This window comes from Cyrtonyx montezumae, unplaced genomic scaffold (assembly GCF_038088225.1).
Source record: "Cyrtonyx montezumae isolate F1298 unplaced genomic scaffold, pur_monq_1.0 scaffold_0, whole genome shotgun sequence".
In the NCBI taxonomy this organism is placed as follows: Eukaryota; Metazoa; Chordata; class Aves; order Galliformes; family Odontophoridae; genus Cyrtonyx; species Cyrtonyx montezumae.
The window spans coordinates 49,597,750-49,622,574 of record NW_027071824.1 but is presented as its reverse complement, the minus strand read 5'-3'; the positions used below and the strand labels follow the sequence as shown (position 1 = coordinate 49,622,574).

General features: G+C 36.0%; 1 protein-coding gene across 3 annotated transcripts in view; it reads right to left on the bottom strand.

Moving 5' to 3' along the window:
- HS3ST5 (heparan sulfate-glucosamine 3-sulfotransferase 5) overlaps positions 1-24,825 on the bottom strand; it is a 174,800-nt gene that overhangs the window by 86,732 nt on the left and 63,243 nt on the right. For all 3 annotated transcript variants that reach the window (XM_065734719.1, XM_065734711.1, XM_065734730.1), the window contains exon 2: positions 1,928-2,135. The gene's annotated coding sequence lies outside the window, so the exon portion shown is untranslated. The remainder of the gene's footprint in view (positions 1-1,927; positions 2,136-24,825) is intronic.

Genomic DNA, 24,825 nt, shown 5'->3' with positions numbered 1-24,825 from the left:
TCACATTCCCATTTTTTGCTCAGAGGGAATGAGAAAACTGCACACAAGACCCAAGACTTACTCTTTTTTTGCTGCTTGCCTTGGCAGTATGTGCTCCCTAGCCATCTTGCCTTCAGCTTTAGAGTAAGGCCTTCAGTTTTGGACACTCTCTCTCATTATATTTGATTTATTAACCTCAATTCCAATTATATTGTATTATATTGTGTTATCTCGCATTTTGATATCTTATTTAGTAAATTAGTTTCCCTTCTCAGATCATTGCCACTGTTAAAACAAAACTAGTTTAAGCCCATTTCCGGTCTCCCATCTCCCATCTTCCTACATTTCCCCCTTTTTTTCACTTTTCCCCTTTCCTGGGGCATGGGTCTATGAGTGCCCCGTCCCATTTGTCACATAACCAGACCAAAAAGAGGTCTGTAAACTGCTGAGCACCCCCCCCCCCCATTTTTTTTTTTTCGAGTAGGTGGGCCTGTGGGCCTGGTGTCTCCCTGTCATGGATGTAGATAGATCTAGAAATAATTCCGTGACACTGTTCCCACTGAACTCCAGTACAAAAACTCTCAGTAACTTCAATAGAACTTAGATTAAACAAAACTACATTATTCCCCATTCTATGTGGAATAGATGGTGCTAATGGGGAAACAATTTGTTTTGATGAAATATATTTTTATCTTTTATTTACTTTATCGAGAGAGTAAGTATTGAAAATTCACACAAAAATGCTAGCTATAGTGGCGGAGCTATTATTCAGATGATATCACTAGAACACCTCCACAAAAATGAGAGAGCAATATTTAATCTATGTAGTTCTAATTGCATAGAGTATCACTATTTTAGCCAATGGAGTTTCTGAAAACATTTTAATTGTTTGTGAAGATGATTTATAAGACAAAATTATATTTGTAAAACTAATTATTGAGAAAAGATCAAATCAAATAAGAAGCTGTTAAGAAAGAAAACTGAAAAGACTTTTACGCCCTTATTCCCATGTAGTACAAATCCTGAAGAATATTCTGAGAAAAATGAAAAACAGATGGTAGTCATAGATAAATTCAAGGTTACACGATTGTTCACTTTTCTTCTCTACAGTACATAGCATTACCCGCTTCATTATAAACATAGCCTTTTTTTTTCTACCCATAATGTTATGGTGCTAAAAGTCCTGATGTATCTCTATGATCTTGCTACATTCCTTGTCAGTTATGTGTCTGAGACATTACTTGATGCACACACACACACACAAACATCACCATCCTTCTGAGTGCGTATCTGTTTGCACAATTGTTTCTTCAATATTTTCAGTCTTAAAAAATCATGTCATTAAGTTGCCCTATTTGAGGGTGATTTCTTGTGGTAGATAATAGAATCATACTGTAGATTATATGTTATTTTAACTGAAATCAAGAAATAGACAATGCATTTTATTATAGTCTCCAGGAAGTAGATAACTGATATGAGGAAGAGCTTTTATTCTTATCTATGTCTTCAACAATCCCTTGACTCCCACATGACATCTCGAGCAACTAAGCACACATTTAGACAGAAGTCTAAACAAGGGCTGTCTAAACAAGAGCACAGATAAGCAGAATCTCTTCTCTTCATCTTTTGTCAGTCATAAATCAGATAAATGTGACTGCCATGAACGAAATCCAAACTTAAAAAAATACTGCAAAAATGATTTATGGTAATTAAGCTTTAAGCATGGATAGAGCTTGCTCTTGTCTGCCAGCATGCAGAAGACTATATGTAGATCAGCTCTCTACATAAATTTATTCAGTGGTAATTTAAAGCTTAGTTTCAGGCATATATGTGATATCAACCGCCATTTTTTCAATCTGTAGCTGCATATAAGCAACAAATTGAAATACAGACTGCACTAGTAATAATTAAGTGAATCAGTTCTGAATCATTTAAGGAGTACACTAACCTTAGTGTCCTTATGCACATTCAGGAAGTCCAGTACATCCAATTCCAACAAAGAATATTCAAGAAGAATTTAACTCATCTGTTCCAGTGTTCAGTCTCAAGAAGTCTTCAGTGGTTACTGACAAGACCAGCCAAGGAATAAAGCAACTCCAGATATGCAGGTGGAAATATCAAACATGTCTGCTGAGATGATGTACAACTCGCTGAGCCTACAAAAAAAAAAAAAAAAAAAAGAAAGAAATCTTTAAGACTGAAAAGAAATTTCGTATAGCAGTGCCCCACACATAGATCTTGACAGATCAAGTTTTTGAAGTACTGTCCCATATCTTATAAACATTGACAGACAGGAATCTGGAGCACACAGATTAGGGAGGAAGGGAATGGGAAGGAAAATTACAGCAAATGAGTTTCGTAAGAGTAAGATCCCCCACAAATAAATAAATAAATAGATAGATAAAGAACAAATCCAAAAGACAGAAAATTGTAAATTACACATATTTTTAAGTGGGCTATAAGAAAAAGAAAAAAAAAAAAGCTAGAACTTTACTGGCAAGAGGTAATTCACTATACTTTATACTGGTACTCTGCTGCCTTTTACTCTTGACATTGACCAGAAATTTATTTTACATCCATTTTGTAAATCACTGGGAAAATTGCTTTTATACTGAGAACAGTGTCAGACCCACCTGGGGAAAATGTTAGTAATGTTTAGTGAGAATTGTTTGACTGTTCTTGCCTTTTTCCTTTTCTCTATATAAACTGTAGATATTTATAGTCTAACTATACCTCCACACTGAAGAAATGTGACAGACACATATGAATATGATATTTAATTGTAATCTTCCCCCTTCTCATCTTCCAATTTCCAATTTTAGGAAATACATCTACATTTTCAATACAGTTAAGCTCTCAAAAGCCTAGATGTCAGTGCGAATTGCCAAGACATTAACTGTGTAACTATTTTATTAGTCAGGAATAAAACACTTCCAAGTAGAGAAGGATAATTAAATCAAAACTTTTCTACATAAACATAAGAAAGCATACACCAGCTGAGTTTCTTTCAATATGGCTGGGAAGTGTAGATGCTTTTGAACACTTAAAACTAATTTTATATTTTTTTATGTTTTGTGCCCCAGCTAAAGAATGTAGAAATATGCAATGTGTATTTGTAGAAATGTACAATGTAGAACCTGTAGAATCCGGTATAAGTTTAGGAAAACACAGCCATCTTTTTCATCATTTTTAATTTCCATTTGTGTTATCTAAGCTACTTACTTGCCTAAGAGCAGTTTACTTCTGTCTGTTGTTGACTGTATGATAAATTGGGTTAAAATGCTTTAGTTTTTTGATTCAAAAGACATCGATGCATTAATAATTTATCAAATAAATGATTTCTGATTGAGTTTTTTTTAATATAAGTAAACCAATAGCCAAAATGCACCAGTTTATTATAATGATAAAATAATTCGAGCTCATGCATTAAACTAAACTAATAATTCCCCAAAACTCTCTTTTGATAGCTGTTTCATAGCGTACAACAAAAATAACTAGTAAAATGCATCTCAACTACTACTCTGTGAATCTTCACAATTTTCTGAACAGTCTTTGAAAACTGATAGGCTGTCTCCAGAAAACAAAAAGAAAAACCAACCAACCAACCAAACAAACAAACAAAAAATAAAACCACCACTGAAAAAATCACTGAAAAAGATGGCCTGTAAGCAAAGCATACATCTTTTCCCTGGAAATGAGCTTAACAATCACATAAAGATAAATATACTCCATTTGCAGATGTTTGGAAATCAGAAGTACCTGATTCCATTGACATCAGCAATACTTTCAGGTATGAGTTGTAGCATTAGATCCAAATAGCATTTGCCATTATATATATAATGTGACATAGACAATGAGGGAAAGAAATGGGATAAAACTTCTAAGAGGGAACTCTCAAGAGCTCTTATCACAAGCAAGTCATGCTCTAAATTACAGAATTTACACCTAAATTGATTACAAGAAACATAAAATGCATTTTAAGGGTCATGCTTTGGCAGTCTTCCCTATCCTGAGATTTTAGACATAATGTGGGGGGATTTTAAAACATTTCCAGAGGAAATCTTCATATGTTCATTTTCCTTTTTTCCTATAAGAATATTACATGTAGTACGTACCTTACAAGTTTATAAGTCATCACTCAAGATGCATCACTCTAAGAATAATGCTGCTGAAAGTCCTACTATTTTATAGTCAATCTGTGATTGCAGAACTGACTGTTTTCCCATTACACTCAAGGAGACTAATCAATAATATGTTGAAAGTATGTAGACTTACTTACAAAACAGATACTGTTCATTTTAAATGAACATGCATTCTGTCAAGAATAGATTGTTTTCAGACTTAGTAATCGTATTTCTCCTCTGTTATGTGATGAAATCTCATACTGATTATAAACAATAAGTATCAGGCATGACAGATCTACCAATAAAGGCCACATTTCAACCTGTGGGCTATATGCAAATATCAATATATGTAATTATATATAATCACAAATATCATCAATTTATTTATTGTAAACAATTTAAATGAAGATATATGAAGGTAAAAATGAAATTAAGCTGTGGGACATAATTATTTATTCTTTTATTTATTATTTCCATTGAACTCTTTTTGTTAGTGAAACCACTACTTCATCTTCTTTTAGTGACTGCACATTTTCAATGAGCATTTACCCACTTACCCAAGATTAGATTATTTGGCTATGTATCCTTTCAGATTCACGCTCATAATACAAAGGGTTCTCTAACATGAGATCAAAGGGACATGGTACACCCAATTTCTGGTTCTTCCCCTGAAGCAGTAGGATTCCTTTCAACAAACACCAGAATCATTAAAAACTAAGTTGTATAACTAATCCTGCACAAAAGCTTTCTAGCTGTTTTTCCTACAAACTAGGTACACCCAGATATATCCAGAGGCTTTTTCTTTAGGAAAGAAGTTATGTTTTAGGGTTCAAATTAGTTTATGTGCTTAAAGCCTCATTTACTGATTTGATTCATGAATCGCTGCTGGGTCTTAGTTCTCTGTCTGTTACCACTACTGCCCCTTATTTAGTTCCTGGGTCCCCTTTTGCAAGAAGCCAGTTGTTTCACCCCTAAAGAAACTTGTCCTGTCCTATTTCAAAAGCTTTAAAGAGTTCAAAGCAAAGGATATTGTCTCACTAGAAACCATTCAAGAGGAGTCATTTGCACTGCATAAATTTTTACAATTAGGTATGCTCAAGCAAAACTGTTTCCTGCTTCAGAAGTCAAAAAAATCTTAAAACTAGGGTAAGCTAGGTTTATGTATTTTTTTTAAGGTAAAATACACAGTAAATACCCTGACACACCAGTCTAAACTAAGAGAATGGTATTAAAATAATGTTGGTTTAAGAAGAAAAAAAAGAATAAAATACATATGGGCTGCCTCAAAATACCTTCAAAAAGTGGTATGTGTAACAAACAAACCTCACTTATACCTAAGTACAGTTCAAAGCATGACAAGAGAGCATGTGTATACCTCTAATACTCCATATTGCCTATATAGACCATGTACTTGGGATGTATATATCAAGTTCAGTTGATATGATTTCTTGCACATTAGCTCTGCTGCTTGTTTTCAGTATAGGTTGTTACTTGTGACAAGAGTAGCTACACTGCTCATGTAAACTCAGCACAGCAGCCCAAATGTACAGCCAGCTAGAGCAGATGAAGAACTGGCTCATGATCTACAGAAATTAGTCAGTTTTATGAAGAAATCAGTAGTTCATGGAGGAATTAAATAGAAAATTTCCTCTTGGGGGAGATTCCATGGCAGACACAAGAGCAATGTTAGTTTGTTGAGTGTTTTCTACGTGAGTCAGATAAAGGAGCAGCCAGTGCATTCATATCTGTGTGCAGAGAGATGCTCTTCTGTGACACTAACAAGAGAAATAGTGTAAAAAGACACAAGGATTAGATGGATCTATGACATCTATCATGTCATAGCCCTGGCAGCAATGCTACACCACGCTTGCTGGGAAGGGAAAGCTGCAACAGATATCAACCCTTGGCAGCTCTGTTTGACAGTGAGAAGATGAAGAGGGCCGGTGGGTCTCACATGTACTCACCAGCACACTACAAACAGACAACCCACTTCAAAGATTTAATGAATGTAGTTTAGGTGGCTGTATTAAAAATTGAGGCATTTGTTTTGAAGATATCATAATTTATACATTTCTATACATTCAGCTACTTATATTCATAACACTAATTCTTTATGGGTAAAATGAAAATATTGTTTGCATATATTATTGTAAGAGCTACTGAAACTTTTGTTTTCAAAACCTGAATGAAAATGAGTTAAAGTTGCTCCATCTCTTCAGCCTTACTTACTAGATATTATCATATACCAGATCTACCTGATACAACCTGAAGGTAGAAGAAAGAACAACAACAAACAAACAAACAAACCCATAGTAAGGAGTTCTTCATTGCTATATCATAAGTACCCTGCTTTTTGACCCAGGAGCTCAAGGTCACAAGCTAATTCTTCATTATTTTACTGCTAGGTAGCTACCTATGTAGCAAATCCTGTGTCTTACTGTCTTAAGTTGAACTTCCAAATATTTCAGTTGTGGTTTTTTTTTAAGAGGACAGGAAAAAAAAGCATCAGAAGGAGCCTATGACATAGAAGGAGAAGAGAAAACAGGATCTATTTAGCCTTAATAAGGTAAAACTAAGGGAAGACCTTACTGAAGATGTCAGTCATATAAGGGGAGGGTATGAAGAAGACATAACCAGACTTTCCTCAAAGGTAGGAAGACATATAGCATTGGTCACAACATTCAGCACAGGACATTCATCCTTAACAAAAAAATCACCATGAAGGTGGTCAGATCCAGCAGGTTGCTTGAACAGCTCATGGAATCTTCATCCGTGGAATTATTTGAAGCTTAGCAGGACTAGTTTGACATCACTGCATTTTTTGGAAAGCTGGATAGGTGACTTTACTTGTTTCTTTGTCAGAATAAATACCACTGTAGAAGTACTTTCCACAAAAACTTGGGTGCTACTACAGAGGAAGGAGTTTCTTATCTTTCTGAGTGAACTCCACACTGCAAATCACAAACCAGATCGCATACACACGACCCAAAGAGACTCAATGCCCTCAGCTATTCAGGAAGTTCAACCTCATTCACACACAATTATACAGTCTGTAGAATTGAGCTGACTTAGAAAGATGTACAATTTTTAGAAAACAGTAAATACATTCTCAGCGCAAATATCACTGTGATTTATCTTTTCAGGGATTTTGCACAACTTTTATTTTTGTTTTCCTCTATTGAGATAAAATTATGGCAAGCACAAACTAATCATAAAAGGATGATAAGCCCTACCACGAGCTTAAACATGTATGACCTGCTAAACAAAGATGTATTAGAACTGGAAAATATTAATTTGAGTGGATGAGCTGTTTCTTTCACCTGTGTTTTCAATAGCTTTTCATCTCTCCAATGTAACTGGTTGGAAATAACAGCATCTTGCCTGGAGACCCCTCCTCTTTCCACTGCTGAAGCTAGCACTGTGCCAGATCCATGGCTGGTGGAGAGACAAGAGTTTTCCATGGACATGCTGAAGGACAACTGCATGAAATAGTGTTGTGGGAACATATGCACTGTGTATCTGCCCAGCCCATTAAAACAGCCCATTGTTAATCAGTAATTGAACTGATTATGGTGAAATGGCCACCTCTTCAAAAATTGATTTTGCACTTTGAGTGAAGACACTATCAGACATGAAGAATGCTGAAAAGTTGCCTGCGTTAACAAAGTTATCTTGGTGTTTCCTGGTTTCCTTATTAAACACAGAAAGATATAATTGCTCTGTACCATATTACAGCTGTGTCTGAGACAGAGCAGCAGTCTTTTCCAATTTGCTCTTATGTCAGTTCCCATCCCTGCTCAAATGCTGCCAACTATTATCATATTAACAGTAGGCTTGAAAAGTGTTTTTTCTTTCCAGACCAGTGATATTCAGTCCAGTCTCAGATGATGTGGTTGAAGTTTCAGTATTCTTCTATCATGTTAATTAATTAACTCAGCCCTGATTAATTAAAATTAGAAGTTTCTTTTATTCAACAATTTAAAACACCAAATTCAACTGATTTCCTGCAGAGATACAAAGGAACAACAATTCCCACTGCGATCTTTCATTATTCTTTACAGAGATACTGTGCCATATTCTATACTCCCACTAGAATTTTACTGATGTGGCTGTACTCACATTGGTAAAATTATTCTTGATTTATTTCAGCACAAGAGATCAGCATCATGCCTATTGGGATACAATAGTTCTTTCCTATAGTTATATTTTCTTTACTTAAGACTACAATCTAAACCCACCCCACTCCCCAAAAGAAAAAAAACAACAAACAAAAAATTAACAAACGAACAAAAAAACCTTCCTGCTCTTGGGTGGTGTGCTGCTCTCTGTGGTTACCTGGAGGAAAGTGAATGGCATCAATACGGGAAAATAAGAATTAACCCAGTTTCATTTTTCAATGTATATATGATTTTCTTTAACATTGTTTAAGAAATAGACAGTTTGAGAGCTTCAGTGACAAATTGGAAAAAAAAAAATAAGCTCTTTCAAAAAAATGGGGAATGGTTTTCATTATATACTGAGAAAGCCTCAAGACAGGGTCAATCTAAGCTCTCCCACAAATGTATTCCCGATTCTAGCATTATTTCTGTGCATGTGTTTTTCCTAAGGAAAAGAAAAACTGATCTAGAACAGGATATCAATTGCTGTTTTTGACTTGTAGTGTTCATGAGCTGAAACTGATAGGAAAGCTGAGAAAATAAATGAAAAAGAAGGGAACAATAAATAATGATTGTGAACACTGGGGAAGTGAATGACAGTCTTCACTGAGAAAAGAAGATGATTACTTGTACAGCTTTACTTTTCCACTTCAGTGAATGCTTTCTTCTCTATTTCTTTTAAACACACCTAGATCAGGACTATTTAAAACTTTTTTTTTTTAAAGCCAATTAGTGTAGTGAGCAACCACATTACTTCTCACGCATGTCAGTTTCGTAATATAAGTTTACATCTCTAGGATGCTTAGACACTGGACTGGTAAGGACAACACAAGAACTTGAAATAAGCAAAAGCCATAAACATACTGAAATAATATTACTTGTGATAATGCTTCAATGCTGTGCAAAAGTGTGGTGGAGATTCTCTGGATACACAGAAGGGGTTTTTTTGCCTCAAAACCAGACCAATACATCTGCCCTTTCAGATCCAGTTTTCAGGCACAACATCTCCTAATTAATCTATGAAACAGTGAGTTACATTATGGAGTCATGAAGACTTAAATGCAACACTATGAGATCTTTCCCAGAAGAAGACCAGAAGAAGACTCTGTTTACATTAATGTGAATACTTGCAAATGATGTACAAGAAGTTAAGCAGAGACTCTGCTATTTCCTTATGGATCTAAAACACACCAAATTAGATCTGCATGTGTACTATGAGCTCATAGAGACATGAGCTTTTAGGGCATGCAGAATACACATTATTTTAACCCTTTTTTCTTAAAACAAGAGGGCAATTTTAATTTGATCTTTAATGAATGTTGATGTTCCTATGGGCTCACTTGACTCTGGACTTTACTGCTTTTAATAAGACCACAAGATGTCATTGAGCTTATGATTAATTCAAGGGCACTGACAGCAGTGGAAAAAAAAGCACAAAAAATACTCATCATAAAAACATTATCTTTATGAAGCAATTGTTTATGAAAAGATATCTAATGTTTTTGTTTGCTTGTTTAACAATTGTTCCTAAAGTAAATTTCTCATTGCACACAAGCAGCTTGTTTTGATCTGGCACTATGTGGCCCAAAGAAGTCATCAGTGACCATCTCTCACTGTGCATCAAGTAACAGAGATCACAATAGATGTCAGAGAGCTTGATGTCAGCAAATGGGAACACTTGTGCAAGTCTATTAAAATGTTAATGCCACCTCTTGTTCTTCAAATCCCTTTCATTCAAGCTAAAGTGACACTATCGAACTTCAGCAAATCTTCCACTTCTACCTCTAATTTTCTTGACAAATTAAGAGAAAGGTAACTGGCAGAGTTGAACTAAATACTGATCAGCCGTATACATATTTAAAGCCAAGTTCCTGATTCCAGATCTGAGCAGCTACAAATGACGCTTACCGACATCTTATATAACGCTGCAGCAATGACAATGGACTTCAAGAACAAGCTTGGCTACTTACAGTCATGTACAGGTGCAGATTGACAGACATATGAAAAGCAAGTTTAGTCTACCAAGTTTATAATGTTTTGAAAATGCTTTGAAGGAACATTTAATTTTATTAGAAGAAGCATTTCCAGGAGTACACAGAAAACTATTTTTCAACTAATGTTTGTGAATGTGTCCCAAAGCACTTTTTTTTTTTTTTTTTTTTTTTTTTGCATTCTTTCTGATAGAGGCAGGTGGTTTAAAGGACCTAAATCTTATTTCTCCAGCACAGAAGGCTGTGCCTTTGGGCTTATGTTGTCACAGCACACAGATAACTTCCACTCATGTTTTTCCTGAAGCTCATCTTGCTCACCAGTTACAAGCCCTGTGGTCATTCATGTGGACAATTAATGATTTGCTGTCAAACAAGATTAAAATTACAGATAGTAAAAAGGAAATAATTTAGGAATAATATTTTCCTGAATTTTGGGTGTCAAAATTCTGAAGATTTCTTAGCAGTTTTGATGGAAGGACAGAAGAGTAATTTTATTTACAAATATATTTATACAAATGAACTGTTTTTCTCAAATGAGTACTTGCACAGACAAATTTTCACACTGAAGAACTAAGGTGTAACAGATGTGGTCACTTAATTAAAATCTATATACACATTTCTGTTCAAACATTCATTTTCAAATGTGCAAAAGGGACAGAGATGCAACAGTTCATACTATATTCAAGTTTCTGCTCAGCATTGCTAATTAGGAAATCCCAGCAGAACAAGTAATAGTGTGTAGAATTACTGAAAGTCTGAAAAACAGCAAAAACTCCAAACACTCCAAACAAAATGTCTTAAGAACTCCTTGCGCAAAAAAAATCTGTTCCATATGAAAGCATAGCAGCTCTTGTTCAAAGCTTCAACAAATATAAATATTATCACTACATACAGACTCTGAGCTGATGTGATTTGCCATAGCTCTATGGAGGTCAATGATGATACATTGATTTCCACTAATAAGGGTCTGACCTAAAAAAATGCTGCTTTCATTTACCAAAGAAACGTTTCTTTCCTCCCACTTTCAAATTGTATTTAGCTTTTCTCCAGGGGAGAAGTATTGAATTAGCAGGTAAGTACACTCAGTGTCTATATTTTGAGCCAGGGAGGATATAAAAACAAGGAGGACACAAGAAACTGACAATTGTTCCTCTCTGATTGTCTCAATCTACAGTACAATGTCATAGAGATGAAGAACAACACAATGTCTTCTTCAGAAAAAAAACACAGTTGTAAAGAAAACTTGGGGCGCTAACTAGGACACCAGTTACAAATACAGTTATAAAGTTATGTTCTCCTGTTATTAGCATTTTGAAAGAAAAAAGTACTGGAAGAAAGAGTAACAGAAAAGGACCAGTAAAAGAAAAGGACCTTCAAATCACAGAAACATAGAACATCCTGAGCTGGAAAGGATACATGGCACCATCTTAATGGGCCAAGGAGGTATGAGCTCTTGAGCTTATCAATCTGAACTTCAACAAGGCCTTTGATAAAGTCCCCCACAAGGTCTTAATTTCATCACTGCTGATAAGGACTTGAAGGTGGATGGTAACCTGGACAAGAGCCAGCAATGTGCCCTCACTGCACAGAAAGCAAATTTTATCATGTGCTACATCAAAAGAAGCATGGCCAGTCGGTCAAAGGAGGTGATTCTGCTCCACTACTCTGTTCTGGTGAGGCTTCCCCTTGGGTACTGCATCCAGATGTGGAGCCATCAGTATAGGAGAGACATAGACAGTCATTGACACACACTGGAGTGTGTCCAGAGGAGGGTCACAAAAATGAACCAAGAGATGGAACGCCTCCTCTACAAGGACAGGCTGAGAGAGCTGGGGCTGTTCAGCCTGGAGAACAGAAGGCTCCAGGGAGACTTGATAGTGGCCCTTCAATATCCAAAGAAGGGGCTAAAAAAAAAAAAAGAGGGGGGATCTTTCAGCAGAGTCTGTTGGGGTAGGACAAGGCAAAATGGTTTCAAAGTAAAAGGGGAAAATTAGATTGGATATAAGGAATAAGGTTTTTTATGTTAAGGGCTGTGAAGCACTGGAACAGGTTGTCCAGAGAGGTGGTGGATTCTCCATCCCACAAGACCTAGCTTTAGCTGTTCTTGTTCATTGCAGGAAAGTTGGACTAGATGATCTTTAAAGATTCAACTAGAACAAATCTATGATTCTCTTCTATGATTGCATTTAACTCTAGGCTCCATATAGGACCACCCAAAATTCAAACTCAATATCTGAGAGCACTGTCCAAACATTTCATGAACTCCAGCATGTTGGTGATATGACAACTGTCCTGAGACCTGGGCTTATTTCCTGTGCCCAATCACCCTCTCAGTGAAGAACCTTTTCCTAAAACCCACCTGACCATCTCCTGATGCAACTTCATGCCATTCCCTCAGATCTTGTCTATTACCAGATAGACAGAAAAGATCAGCCCCTGCCCCTCCACTTCTTTCCTGTGAAATTTGTAGAGCTCTTGACTCAATCCACAAAAATACTTTCGAGAAGTAAATTTCAGGGAAGTAAACTGAATTGGAATAATTAATGTAATTCATAATATATTCCAATAGAAGCAAAAAGAATCTCACTAAATCAGAAAAGAACTATGTTTTTCTGTTATTCTATAAGAAGCGCAGTATACAGCTTTTCAGTAGTGTGATGAGTGACCTAGTTTTCAGGTAGAATTCCTACAATTATCCTCTGAATTTTACATTTAAAATATCATCTTGACACTAGGAAAGAAGCTCTTCTGTACTTTTCCTCAGGCAAATTTAAAACTATGCTTACAGCAGAAAAAAACTAAGCTGATAAGAGGAAAAACAAAACAAAACAAAAAACCTTCATACAGGAGTTCCTTAAACAGAACCCTTAGAGGTCTTACTTCTCTTCCTATTGTAATTTCCTTTTGGGTTCCCTTTCCCAAACACAGCACTTGTTGAATGACTTACTTGACACAACTGCCCAATCCAGAACACAAAAGCTACTCAAGGATGTTCCTTGTGTTTGCAGCATTTTTAAGTAGGACACATTATCCTCACTGAAGTGAGTAAAGCCCTACAAGTGGCTACCTCTTGTCAGAGGTACTGAGGTTGTTTAGAAGCTGGTAATCTACCATGCTAGGAGTCACAGCTATGTCTGTATTTAAAGAAAACATTTTATTTACATGTTCCTCTTCTTGGTCATACCCTTGCTCCTTGACTGATCTAGAACCTATAATGTGGCCAAAGGGTAGTTCTCATTTAAAAAATTATTTCCCTGGTGTCATATGTACACAAATTTCTTAGCCAAGAGAGCAATCTATGAAAGTGATTTATGCAAGAAAATCTAATCTGCTTGTCAAGGTAACAATAAATAATACATGAAATTTTACATGTTTTTTTTTTCTTTGTTGATCAATAATACAAGAAGATTCTTCAGTTTCGTCAGTTATCAAAATCCAGTTTGGGATGAGGTTTGAATGAGATATTGATTGTCAGGCCAGAAAAAAAATCCAGCCACATTTCAGTATTTTGAAGGGTCTAGCTGTTTCTGATTTAACAACAATACAAGGATGTCAAATTCCAAAGTTCTTTTGCTTTTCCTCCTATTATGTGCCTAAAATCATCCACTGCGATTATCACATAGACACTGCAGGGCTTACTGCAGTGATTGTAGCCTACAGAAACTGACATTAATATACCACAGACACCTTGATTTTAAGACCAGAATAAATTCTTACCCTTCATTTTTCTATGAAAATCAGGCATATACAGTTATTATAAATATATATTTGAAAATTTTTACATAATTATAGTCATTTCGTAGCATATCCAGAATGTAAACATAGAAGAAATGTAATTTTGATTTTCAGCCACAGATAACAATGCTGTTTTAAAATTAAACCTATTAAAATGATATTATGCTAGTGGTGCCTGGAGCACCAGGAGATAATCCCAAAGCATTGTTGTTTTATAAAATGAATCAATTAAATAGAAACTTCAGAGTTCAAGCGTTGAACATCCTGAGTGGAATAAGAAGGGTTTTACATATTGTTAGTTGAACAAAGGAGTACAGAGCATTTGCACAAAGTGGTTTTGATATCAATTATCAATAGGATGAATTGTAAAAGCTATGAATCATAAAAAAAAGTACCCATAACAGGTAATAGAAGATTTTTTAAGAGGTTTTGTAGTGAATTGTGATTTTTTTTCTTAAAGCTATTTTACTTTTGTTAAGTCTTTTCTTCTACTAGAGTAATACCATTTTTATGTTTTAGTGTCCTCAAAAGAACAATAATTGGGCTTGTTTCCTGTAAAGTTGCTAGAAGTCTTTGAAGAAATATTACATTAAACAAATGCCTAGCATTTCCCTCAATATTGTTGCTGTACTGATAGGATTTGAAGATTAGAATTCACTGAATTGTTACTAGTTTTCTTTTTTTTTTTTTGTGATCTTTTCCATAAGGCTGCTCTCATTTCATGTACCTTTCTGTTATACACTCAGAACAGCTTTCGTGTCTTCTGAAGGCAAATAAAAACTAAGGAAAAAAATATGCAAGTTATTTTAGCTTTTCTCATTAAGTAGAAAGCTTACACTTTTGTGTGGAATACGTTGGATCTAAAAACACAGTATACCAGGCTTATGACTGTGAAACAGCTTGTGCAGATAAATCAACTCAAGTCTTTGCTCTGTACCAACAGAAAATCTTCTGCTTTTTTCATCACTCTGGCTGCAAGAAATGCATAACTGTTTATTCATATTATCAAAAAGGAAACAAGGCTCCAAAGAGGCTAGGTAGTATAGAACAGCTGCATGTCAAGGCACACAAGCGAGTCCATGGACTGCGGGAGTCTGATCCAGCAGGTGAAAGTCAAGAGCTATAGATTTATTTATTTTTTTACACTGTCCAAAGGAAAACCTGACTTCTGAGATCAGCTAGTAAAACATGCTAGAAAAATGCAGAAAAATGCAGGTCTGACTTATTCAACATGATGCTGGCATACAGTACAAAAGCAAATGATAAATATGAAGCTTCAGACTGAATAAGAAGAACAGTACAGAAGAGGAGATCCTCAGTACTTCTCTCTCATGAAAGAGATGTTTAGACCATAGTATTAACTGTGTGAGTACAATATTTGGCCAAAATCCATACCAAGATGTTCCTGTACTTGGCATAGTAATATAGGCAATAAATTACAATGAGCCTACAAGGAAAAGCACACTGAGAATGGGAAATGAATTCCATTAAGTGTAACCAAACTAAAAAGAGGCTGGAATAGTGCACTGGGGTGGGAAAAACAAATCAAAATTCAAGTGGTATCTTCATATGTTGGGAAGTTGTAAAGTGTAGCATAACTCTGAACTGAAATTAACTTTGTTTCACCATCTGTTAGAAGTTTTTTCTTGGTCTTCCTATCAAATGATGAACAAGTCCAGTATCTGTGAAAATCATCTTTCCACCATGTCCAGCTAGACTCTAGATATTGGTTTGATTTGGAAAAGGTTGATATTGAAACTCAACTCCTTTCAGTACTGAAATTGCCCATGTAGAGTTGAAGAATTTGGTGAACGGTTGCAACCAGAAAGTTGTAATCCATGTAGAGTTCGGTGTCAATTGCTGTTGCTCAGTGGTCAGTCTTGGGACTGGTGACATTCACCATCTTCATCAGTGACAAAGATGGTGGATTAGAGTGTATTCTCAACAAGTTTGCTGATGACACTAAGCTAAGTGGTGCAGCTGATAAAAGGAAGAGATGCCATCTAGAAGGACTTAGACTGGCTGGATAAATGGTCACATGGGAACTGAGATCCAGCAAGATTCAACATCTTTCTCTATTCCTCTACCTCAATCCCTGTAAGGCATCCCTCTCACTTTTGTCCCAGTGCTGTCTACTCAAATACTGACTGACATGACATCCAACTTCTTTGAGGGCTAAGCTATGAAGATTTGGAGATTACCAAGCACTCTAAACTTATTAAATGTGATTATTCCTTCTGAATACTTAACTAATTTTTAATGAGAGAAAATGAATTTCTGTAGCAAACAAGCATAATTCAGGATAAATAGTTCTTCTTGAGTACTTCTGTTTAATGGAATTTCTTTGCCTGCAGCAGTTTATCTCAGTAAGCTCTTGTACCAAATAGAAACCCAATAAATGCTGTTTAAGATATCTGAGTTTCATTAGTAATTTCTATTGCACCTGACAAAAACAAACAAACCTTGTATTCCTATAAAACAAGATCTAAATTCTAAAGGCTTTATTTAATACCAGGTGAAATCCTGCAGGACAACTTTAATCAGCAGCATTCAAATAGATCAAGTGGATAGAGAGAGGACATTTTTATGCCAATGATGATGTTTTTGGCTGTTGTAAAAAACTACTGGTAGCATTCTAGGATCGCATAACTGCCTTAAGCCTTGACAATAATGAGAGCTTAGAGATCCAGTTCATCTGGACACTTACCTTTGGATGTCTAAGTTTAGTTGTTTGAAAAGTTATCTGAATCTTTACTCAAAGAACCATTATGAACATCTAGATATGAAATAGAGCTTTCCGGCTCAAAAATATTTAAACAGCATATTCACTCAGAGCCATTAACTTTGTGTTAAAAATGAAAGTGGAAAAAAAATCTTGAAATGTTGGACTTCCTAGTCTCCTCTTTCCCTATGTTATTCTCTATTTCTGTAATTTAAAAGAATGTGAAAACTATCCAGTGCATGAAGAACCATCAGCTGGAGGGAGAAAGGATGCAATGATTTGTAAAGTTATGATGTCTACGGCTAAAAAAATAGGACTCTCTCCTCTAAAGCTCAAGTACTGAAAAGCAAAGCATACCCAGAAAACAGTGATACACTGTGGTGCCAGCACATCTTTAGTAATCACATCAAGAAGGCTAGCTGAGACCAATCTTGACAAAATGCAAAACTACAACTTAAACTGCTGCTGCAGTGGAACACTGGTTTCACACATCCAATCATCTTCTCCTTGCACACATCAGACACTTCTTTACTAATGCTACATAACTGGCTTTGTGCAGCTTTTTCAGGGAAACTGCTGACACAGCTGTTCTGCTCACATATCAGCTCAAACTGCCAAAATGCAAATGCAGATATATGTATTCCAAAACATTCCAACTCACCAAGAAATCTCTTCCTTGACAGATAATGCTGAGTACATGACAAGGTCTGTGACAGTGATTGCAATCCCTGATGATAACAGCAGGATTGTTATTTGCCCTTCAACAGCATGCTGCCAGCAGGAGCCTTTTTAAGCTAGGGAAACATACACTAACTCCCATCACACTTTTGTTTTTAAACTTTCCCAGAAAAAAAAAGTTTCTTCTTTTCTGCAACAGTATCCAAGTGCTTTAACTCAATGATGAAACTTCTCTGGACAAAGGAGAAAACATAACATTTTTAATTTAGGCCTTTAACTACATACATGACTTGTACTTTACCAACAGATTTCTATTATTTTGCAGTCTTACATTAATCCATGTAGCATCCAACACAGGAGGCTACACAGCTGTATTTAGTACTGGACAGATATGTGTTACCCATTATTACTGTACTCAGAAAGCTTTCCTCCCTGGGGCCCTCCTAATGTGGTATTTAGCTCGAATCCTGACATGGCAAAGCTCCATTAAAACTGTGCATGTGGACTCAAGGGCAACTGTAATTAATGCAAAAACAGATCAATACTATTCTTGAATTGTTTATGTACAATTCTCACAGAGCTGTTATTTATGACTTCAGCCACATCCTGTATATTAGGTTCTGGTTTGCTGTGTTTTCCAAGTGCAAGCAGTGACTGTAGGAGCAGATAATGTAAGAAATATAAGGAAAATTACACTCAATATAAGTACATAGAAGAGTACACATTCTAGAAACTATCTTCTCTAGAGGAGAATAAAGTTAAGGATGAAAGATAAATAACATCCGTTCAGTACTGCTCATTCTTGTGGAACTTGCAGATTCTATTAGGTGATTTTGTTTACTAACCATCCTTCCAAGAATAACTAAACTAGGAAAACAACTGTGCCTTATTCTAAACATTAAAAGAAGAAAACTTTCATGAGTAGACTGTGCTTGACTTTTTTCCTAACATAAAACAGACAAACATTCAACTTTTTATTGAAGAAAATATTTGAATCCACTTTGTGACCTCAAAAGTATAGTCCCATTAAGTAATAATAAATAATTCTTAAAGTACATATTTTTCTCTTAAAAGCTATATTCTCATGAGCAAGTGCTTTTTACTTAGATAAATAATCTTTACTTCTAAAGAATATTCAGAAATCACTCTGAATCACAGAAGTGCTTGGACAACAAAAGGCCTTTCTTCTTTCCCCCAGTCTCTGCCCCATTTTGTTTATCTGTTGTGATTTTTCTAGCTTCGTTTTTCTCTTCACCAATCTCTTTTAGGTACAGCAAACAAAAAGGTGCATTTCAGATGAGAAAATAAGTAAGATTTTGAGGAAAACAGATGCTTGCAGGGTTCTATCTGTGTATTTTCTCATTAAAAAGTAGCAGACGGGTTGCTGATGAAAATTCTAATAAGTAATGTTAAAGCATTAATACCATCAGCTCAGGGTTTTGTATAACACAGTAAAGCATATGCTGCAGAGCTAGGGATCTCTTTCCAGCTGTCAGCTGACAGTATCCCTGGGTTCCTGCTAATTGGCGACATACCAAGGCAAACAAGTCAGCTAATTCCTGAACAGTGAACTGATTAACTTTGGGTATATATACATATTTATAAAGAGGATTTTTTTTGTCATCTCAATAGCAAAAAAAAATATGTTCACTTTTTAAATGCAAAAGTTGTGGACTGCAGAAGTATTAACAACATAAAAGAAACAGGACTAAGATTTCAAATTAATGTTTAAGACTGAATTAATGCTAAAAAGAGCAATTCTACAGGCATATAGGAAACCAAGAACAATTATATGATTCCTGTTTATCCATATAAGCATTTCAATTACCTTTCCTCTGCATTTGACAAAGAAAATGTAAAGAAAATTTTCTCTATTTTTTAGTGAAAAAAGATTATTAAAATAGCTAACTTTATTGTCATTTTTTTACGCTCTAATTCCACACACTTATCATAAAGGCATAAACTGATAAAATCTACTAATAAGATACAGATTTTGATTTTATCTGGTGTAAATATGAACAAATGTGTCGCTAGATTATACCCTTCACTGGCACATATACTGAGAAGTCCATTGATTTTAAACCTAGTATCTGGAAGGCTCAGAAACCTTTATAGAGTGTTCAGGGGTGTGGTTCTACTTCACAAATAGAATAACATAATTTGGATTAAAAAAAAAAAAGGAAAAATTAAATACAATAGCTGGTAAAGAAATGTTAAGGAATTATTGAGTGGTGAACCACAGGGTTACTGCAGTAGGATCTGTAGATAGTAAAGACAAATGGTGGCTATTTATTTATTTTTTAATTATATTTTGAACCCTTAACAATCCAAAAAGTGTAAGTTTGGATGGATCAGTGTAAAGTTCATTCTTTGTAATAACCATACGGAAAGCCATTATGGTATATTTCAATACAATAGTGTTGAATGAATGAGAAATAAAAAGTTGAGAGAACAGAGTCAGGACCCCCACATATGGCTTAAACGGAGTGTCTTAAATCATAAACCAGAAATAGCCACTTTTAATTGTCCTTCCAGCATTCCGAGTTTCAGATTGTCACAGTTTCAAGAGGGAGTGGGAAGACTCTCTCATAGAAAGTCCATTAGTCAGACAGTGCTGTTCTGGTGGGAGCAGCTGTGATTTTAAACACCCTGGAGGCAGGAATGGCCTTGAGATTTGGCCTTTCACTTTCTAGCCCAAATCAATAGATATCATCTGTAGTTACAACTACAATCACTGTGCTGCTCTGTGGTTAGCTATCATTGGCTTGTTTCTGAGAAGAAAAAAAAAAATACAGCCATGATCAGCTCAGATTCTTTTTTCTGCTCACAGATGGACAGTAATACTTCAGTCTATACTCTGCCTTATGTTCTACAGTCAGGATCTGTATACATTAGTGTAACTTATCAGTAGATAAGCTGGGCCACAACTAAGATCAATTAGCTGAGAAGAGTGAGAATATTAAGTTCCTTTGTTCTAGGGCTATGGACTAGAAGTCTTTATTTTAGGTATGCTTCTCCACCATCTCTTTTATAATTTAGAGCAACTTCACATTAGCAGTTAAACCAAGTCCTTGCCACTGTCAAACACAAATTCTCTTATTGATAAAATGAGGTCTGGCAAACACTTTTCAGGTGTTTTTGTTCTTCTCCCGCTCAAATCATGTCTTAATTTTATATGAACACTACTCTCCCTGGAGATTGTTACATTCCTTCTGAACACAGTACAGACTCATTAAATCGAGCCATTAAATAGCAGAGAGTGGTGCTATGGCTGCAGGCAGGAGAAGGAATCCTAAAAAAATGTACTCAAATATTAAAAGATGATATGCAATATTTTCTGGTTCCTGAATTAGCAAATCAACAGAGGAAAGGCTTATGCTTATATAAAGTATTTCAGCTTGAGTGTGACAACATTAATTATCCACTGTAACATGCTGATTTATAATTATGAAATCAGTAATTTAATTGGCATCTAGTGCAGTAAAAACATCCCTGACAGTGTTATTATCTAAGTGCCGTTTCCTGATGCTTTCAAACTTAGTTAAGCTGTCAGAAAACATTACCCTGTTAAATCTTTATGCTTGCAAAATTGATAAGAGTTTGACAAAAAACATTTCAAAAAGTCTCACTACCTGGCTGATGAATACATAATCTACACATCTCAAATCAGCCAAGCTCACTGCTGGTCATCAAGCATGCCTTACTACTGATAGAAATAATGAACATCCATACTCCTCAAGATTAGAAGCTGATTATCTCTGTTAATTACTGATTAGGACAGAGTTACTCTCAGAGCTTTATTCATGGATGTGACAGTGTGTATTGGCATTCATGCATTCGTAGGAGTGTGATGGGTTAGTATGAACTCTAGGTTAATGTTGCACCAACCAAAAGATGAGAGCAGCCACTTGAAGTAGAGATGAGCAGTGTAAACCTGGGATCAGATAAGCCAGTTCACTGTACTTGAGGTACTCTACGTTAAAAAAAGGCCTGGGGACTAGTTTTATTCCTGCTATTCCTTTAATTCCTGAACTAGAGATTGTAGCTGGAGCAGCAGGAAGTTCTTCAACCTTGTAGACTTGGGTGAAGGGCCTGATCTTCAGAGAGAGAATCACATGAAGGGAATAGATCAGAATAACCTTAACAGGACAGTGATCTGCATGAGCAATGCTCTGTCAGAGGATGAATGCAATGTAAAAACTGGGTACAGCAGGTGGTAGAAAGAAGGGAAGAGAATAAAAAACCCAATGCTGTAGTCAGTAAATCCTACAATGGTTTCTTAGCTCTGCTCTACATGACATATTATGCCTGTGCAACTATTTCTGTGATGGAAGGGTTTCCTCTCACTAAAATTGTTTTTACCTCTCCTGCTGTTAATGGGACTGAAATACTACCAGTATGGGCAGTTCATTAAGCCCTATGGGAATAAGCTTGGATAAGAAAGATATAACCGATAACATAACAACATGAGCTGCTGAAATATTTAAGCATCATTTTCAGTTATTGCATAGAGACTTTTTTGGCTTCCTGGTAGACCTGAAGTGCTACAGCTGCTGCAAGTGTACAAAAGATGCTATTTTAATAATCAATAAAAGCATTCAACTAAAGCTGCTAAGCTGAATACAAGGATACCAACAAAAAATATATTATCAGTAGCTTGCCCTATGAGGACTCATGAAGGCAGAATACAAAATTCCCACTGATATTGCATCACATTTTTGAATGCTAATGGAAACCAGACAGTGGATGTGAGCACAGAGATGCAGCAGGTGGTGCATTTCAGCAGTGGTGACAGTGGGTCACCTCTACTGAGGCAGGCTGTGCCGCTGCAATATGCAGGCTCTTGTTCACTGCTGGTGAAAATGGTGGTGCTTATGCTGAAAAACAGTGTTTTGTAGCTGAGAATATGCTCTATCAAATAGTGTTATTGTGCTCTTCATATCTATTGTCATTTTCATGAAATGAAATAGAAACATTACTTTTGGAGTAACCTACGTATGATATCACTTCACATTATAAGTATCATCCTGTCAGATAGTTATATGTGGAGTAGTATTCAGCTTCTATTAAATAAAGCACAGCAACAAACTTCAGGTAGGAATGAAAATTCCTCCACAGACAGAGGAGAAAGGTAGCAACCTGTGGGTTAGTACAGCACTGTACCTTTGGACAGCATTTATTTTTCAAAGACCTCTTTTTATCCCATTATTATCCATTTCATCTGCATCAGCAAGCCCCAGTATTGTTATTGGTGACTACTTTTGGGAAACGACTGTCATCAGTGTTAGAATCATCCTTCTTTCAAAGTATCCCTACCCTTTTGTTACACACTGGACACAGTAACATGCATGCACACAGCTTAACCAGCAACTAGCACCTATCCTACAAAAGGCGCTATCTCCACCCGTAGCATTTCTAGGAAGCATTTCTTCATGGAAAGGGTGGTTATGTATTGAAACAGGCAGCCCAGGGAAGTGGCTGAATCCCTAAAACTGGACATAGCACTAAGGAATATGGTTCAGTGATTAGATTTACTGGGACAAAGTGATGGTTGGAATTTGTGATCTTGAAGGTCTTTTATAATCTAGATGATTCTATGATTCCATAACAAAAAACAACTGGTAGCTTGAGCAGGTTTTTAAGGAAATTAGTTATTAGAGATATTTGTGTATGTAGTGGGAACCACTTACTTCTGATGGGAGTAGAGCCCAGGATCATCAAGTACTCAGACATTAGAGAAGTTATAAGGTCAACTTGATGCTCACCAGGGACATAATTCCCTTTTTCTTTCCTTCTGTTTTTATTCTTCCCTCAAAAGATATTTTAACTGTCAGTATATGATGCCAGCTATACACATCTGAATCTGTCTCCTTCATGACACAACAGGTGATATATATTTCTTAACCACCTAGTTTTTTGACTATTGGAGTTAAGTAAAACAAATCCCACCTTGAGGCAACACTGAGATGGAGACCTGGCAGGAGTCCTTTCCTAACACCTGATTTCTAAGTGCTTTGCTGATGTGCACAGTCCTGAGCTCACAAATTAATACAGAGTACCAATAGTGCTATAACCTAAGTTAGTAGAATATCTTAATCTCTTATGTTCACTCTTTCCAGTACTTCCCACATCTTCTACTTCATTTGAATGTAAGCCACAGTCTGACAAGCACTTTAACATATTAAGGAACATTAATATGTTTAGCACAATGGAAGGCACACCAAGGACATCAGAGCAGCAAGCTCCCATACTGCAGCGAGAATTTACTCAAAAAGAACAGCAGTAGGCACAGAAATAAGCTGCTAACCTTCAAAATGCCACAAGTAGGCAAGAACCTCTAAAGAGAGACCTGTTTCCATTGCCAATCTTTAAATAAGGTCTGGGAAGGGGTTACTCTTGGTTCCACCTCTTCCTGTCACTCATTACATGTACCTGAGTTCCTCTAGGTTGGCCCTGCCTTCATATCAGGTGCTCAGTCCCTGTTTCAAGCTGTGACTTAGCATCTCTTAAGTCATAATTACAGAAGAACTGGAACTGTGCAGAAGTGTGCAGGTTGCACCCTATGTATTTACATGAATGTTATGATAGGCATGAAAAACACAATCACACTATCTGATAAAACAAATTCTCAGCTACAAAACACTCTTTTTCAGCTTAGGCACCACCATTAGCTTTTCATTTTCACCAGCAATGAACAAGAGCCTTCATGCAGTGCTCAGAACAGTCTGTACCAGCGCAGCTGCCACTGCTGAAATGCACTACCCACTGCCTCACTGTGCTCACAGCCACTGTTTGATCTCCATAAATATTCAGCAAGAACTGATGAATGTCAGTGGGTGACATTTTTTCCGCATGGAGGAATTCAATGACACACCTTTGCTTCATATGCACTTCCATGTCAGACGCCATTGTGTCAGACTGCCCCTCTGCTGCCATTTATCACATGGCCACAAAATGTAAGGGAATATTGTCAGGAAGGTTCAACCTCTAATGCCATACCACCAACATCTCCCTCTGATGTCATGGGCCAACACAATAAAATCAGAGGAATGACTTTTGGAGATGCCCTTGTAAAACCTCTAGCTTAGCACGTCCAGAGCAAGATTTTGAGGCTTCTTTGATGACTGTGAAAGTAATTATCTACATCACGAAAAGGAAACAAATATGAAAAAATAATATTGAAAAACTAAGTTATTATATAGAAATTTGAAAAAAAAAGTGACATACAAAAGAAATTTTAACACTTGATTAAATTTCTTTGTCTATTTTCATTATTGTCATTGCTAAGAGACTCACCATGCATAACATTATCCCAGTTTTTAATAACTTCAAGTACAGATTTGTGAAGCATTGTATAATTACCATTGTATTATAGGAATCGTATGAAAATAACTATTTTTAAAGTAACATACCACCATATATAATGATCAAGTATTTAT